The sequence below is a fragment of the Cornus florida genome, unplaced genomic scaffold (assembly GCF_030987335.1).
Source record: "Cornus florida cultivar Cherokee Brave unplaced genomic scaffold, ASM3098733v1 CherokeeBrave_3.0.0_Hap2_Chr03, whole genome shotgun sequence".
NCBI lineage: Eukaryota > Viridiplantae > Streptophyta > Magnoliopsida > Cornales > Cornaceae > Cornus > Cornus florida.
The window spans coordinates 48,242,133-48,245,779 of NW_026775573.1; positions in this window are offsets into that span (position 1 = coordinate 48,242,133).

Here is a 3,647-nt window from a genome sequence, read left to right on the forward strand (position 1 = left end):
CAAGTGGGACAAATAGCCACTTCAATGAACTAACTTATTCAAATAAATAAAGGAAAACTTCTCGCTCAACCATTTGAGAATCCTAGAGGGATGCATATGATTGACGAAACCCCTCCTCCGAGTGGGCCAACTCATGAACAAGTCCAAGCAATCACAACCCTTCGGAGTGGTCGAGTTGTGGACAACAAGGTTGATGGAAGAAACAATGAAAAAGTTCTTCCTCCCAAAAATCCAAATCTCATTTCTTCAAGTCCAAATTTCACTCTTGAAAATCCAAAGTCTAATGCTGAAAATTCCAAGCTTGTTACCCCGAATGTAGAGACTTCTTATGAGCCTAAGGCTCTGTTTCCTGAATGTCTCAAAGAGTCAACACATTTTGGGAACAAAAATTGTAAAATTCAAGACATGTGGGAAGTCTTCAAGCAAGTAAAGATCAACTTACCTCTCTTGGATGCTATCAAACAAATCCCTCCCTATGCAAAATTTCTCAAGGATTTGTGCACTCAAATGCGCACTTCCAAAAATCATTTGCCAAAGAAGGTAAGATTAACTGAAAATATGAGTGCAATCATTCAACACAGTGCTCCTCCAAAGTATAAGGATCCAGGCGCCCCAACTATCTCGTGTGTCATTGGCGACAACAGGATAGAAAAGGCCCTCCTTGACTTAGTTGCGAATGTGAACTTGATTCCATATTCAGTTTACTTACAACTTGGGTTGAGAGATCTTAAACCAACCTCTGTGGTCTTGCAGCTTACCGACAGATCGGTCAAGCACCCACGGGGCATTCTTGAAGATGTCATAATCAAAGTGGACAAATTCTACTTTCCGGCAGACTTTGTGGTTCTTGACACAGAACCGGTCCATGATCCAAAGAAACATATTCCCGTGATCCTCGGTAGGCCATTCTTAGCTACTGCTAACGCTTCAATTAATTGCAGAACTGGGGTGATGGATATCGCCTTTGGATATATGCAAGTCAAACTCCACATTTTTCATGCAACCCAACATCCTTCCGAAGAGGATGAATGTTTTCTCATAGATGTGGTAGATGAAGTGGTCGAAGAATTTCTCCCCTTCATTCTAAGTAAAGATCCGCTTGAAACTTGCATGTCTCACTTTAATTTTGCAAAATTTGATATAGATCAATCCATCCAAGAAATGAATTCTTTGCTTGACATTAATGCTATCATGAATTGCCCTCCTTGGAAAATACCAAGAGAACCACTTCCTCAACTATCCACTACTCCTCCGGTCCCTTCCTTGAAATCTCCACCACAACTTGAGTTAAATCCGCTCCCGGCCCACCTTAAGTATGTGTTTCTTGGTGCAAATCAAACTCTTCCAGTCATCATTGCATCGGACCTTTTAAAGGACCAATAAAATAACCTTTTAGCGGTGCTACAAGAGCACAAAGAGGCTATTGGCTGGGCAGTGGCTGATTTGAAGGGAATCGACCCTTCTATTTGAATGCATCGCATTCATACGGAGGACGACGCTAAACCTTCTAGAGAGGTGCAGCGCTGGTTGAATCCCAACATGAAGGAAGTGGTTATGAAAGAAGTGATCAAGCTACTAGATGCGGGAATCATCTACCCCATCTCTGATAGCAAGTGGGTAAGTCCCACTCAAGTTGTTCCCAAGAAATCCGGTCTTACCATTGTTAAAAATTCATCGGGTGAGCTCGTACCACAACACACCACCACCGAGTGGCGTGTGTTCATTGACTACCGAAAACTCAACTCTAACACTATGAATGATCATTTCCCACTCCCATTCATTGATATTCCCATTCATTGATCAAATCCTAGAAAGGCTAGTCGGCCAAAGCTACTACTGTTTCCTTGATGGTTATTCTGGCTATAACCAAGTGGCAATTGATCCGCAAGATCAAGAGAAGACCACATTCACATGTCCCTTTGGAACATTTGCCTATAGGCGCATGCCCTTTGGACTATGCAATGTACTGGCCATTTTTCAAAGGTGCATGATGTCTATATTTTCCGATATGGTTGAAAAGTTCTTGGAAGTGTTCATGGACAATTTTTCCGTCTTTGGATCCTCCTTTGACTCGTGTGTCCACAATCTGTCCCTTGTGCTTTAAAGATGCAAGGAGACAAATCTGATTCTAAGTTAGGAAAAGGGTCATTTAATGGTCCAAGAGGGCATTGTCTTGGGATATGTCATTTCAAAAAGGGGAATTGAGGTTGACAAAGCCAAAGTCAAGTTGATCTCTAACCTTCCTCCTTTGAATTCTGTCCGTCAAATCCATTCTTTCCTTGGACATACCGGCTTCTATCGCCGCTTTATCAAAGATTTTAGCAAAATCTCTCGGTCCTTGTGTAATCTTCTTGCCGCTTTATCAAGAAGCTACGCACTCTTCTCTCATCTACCCTAATCATGAAACCACCTAACTGGTCTCTTTCATTTGAGATCATGTGTGATGCATCCGATTATGCATTGGGTGCGGTTTTGGGCCAGCATGTGGACAAGCTTCCGCATGTCATCTATTATGCCAGCAAGACTCTTTCTAATGCTCAGTTAAATTACATCACCACTGAAAAAGAATTGCTAGCTATGGTGTACGCCTTGGACAAATTTCGTTCTTATCTTCTTAGATCCAAGGTTATTGTATTTTCGGACCATGTCGCCCTTAGGCACTTGCTTGCTAAAAAAGAGACTAATCCCCGTCTCATCTGATGGATACTCTTACTCCAAGAATTTGATATTGAGATTCGAGATAAAAAAGGAACAGACAATGTTGTTGCCGACCATCTCTCTCGTTTACTCATTGAGAAATCCTCTGAATTTGCTACAGTTCGCGATTCCTTCCCAGATGAGCAACTATTTCAGATTTCTTATTTAAGTTTTCCTTGGTTCGCGAATATTGTCAACTACCTCGCGGTAGGAAAAATTCCATCCCAATGGTCTAAATAAGAGAAAGACCGGTTCTTCTCCCAAGTTAAGCATTTCTTTTGGGAAGATTCAGAATTATTCAAGTATTGCCCGGATCAAATCATCTGGAGATGCATTCCCAAAAATGAATTCATAAGTGTCCTAAATTTCTACCACACTCTTGCTTGTGGGGGTCACTTCAGTGCCAAGAAGACCGCTGACAAAGTCCTTTAAAGCGGATTCTATTGGCCTTCCTTGTTTCAGGATGCTTATAACTTCTGTAAATCTTGTGAGCATTGCCAAAAGCTCGGCTCCATGTCTAGAAGAGACATGATGCCCCTCACTCCCATCTTAATTATAAAAATTTTTGATGTGTGGGGGATTGACTTCATAGGACCATTTCTATCTTCTTATGGCTATGAGTATATTCTTGTAGCGGTGGATTATGTGTCTAAATGGGTTGAGACCGAGGCTACCAAAACCAATGATCATAAAGTTGTGGTCAAGTTCATTCAATCGAACATTTTTAGTCGTTTTGGTACACCCCGAGCTCTCATCAGTGACGGCGGATCTCATTTTCGAAATCGCTACCTCAAATCCGTCCTCCTTAAATACTCTGTCATTCATAAGGTTGTCACACCTTACCACCCTCAAACAAGTGGTCAAGTGGAAGTATCTAATCGGGAAATCAAGCATATCCTGGAAAAAACCGTTCGTCCGGACCACAAAGACTGGTCATTGAGACTAAATAA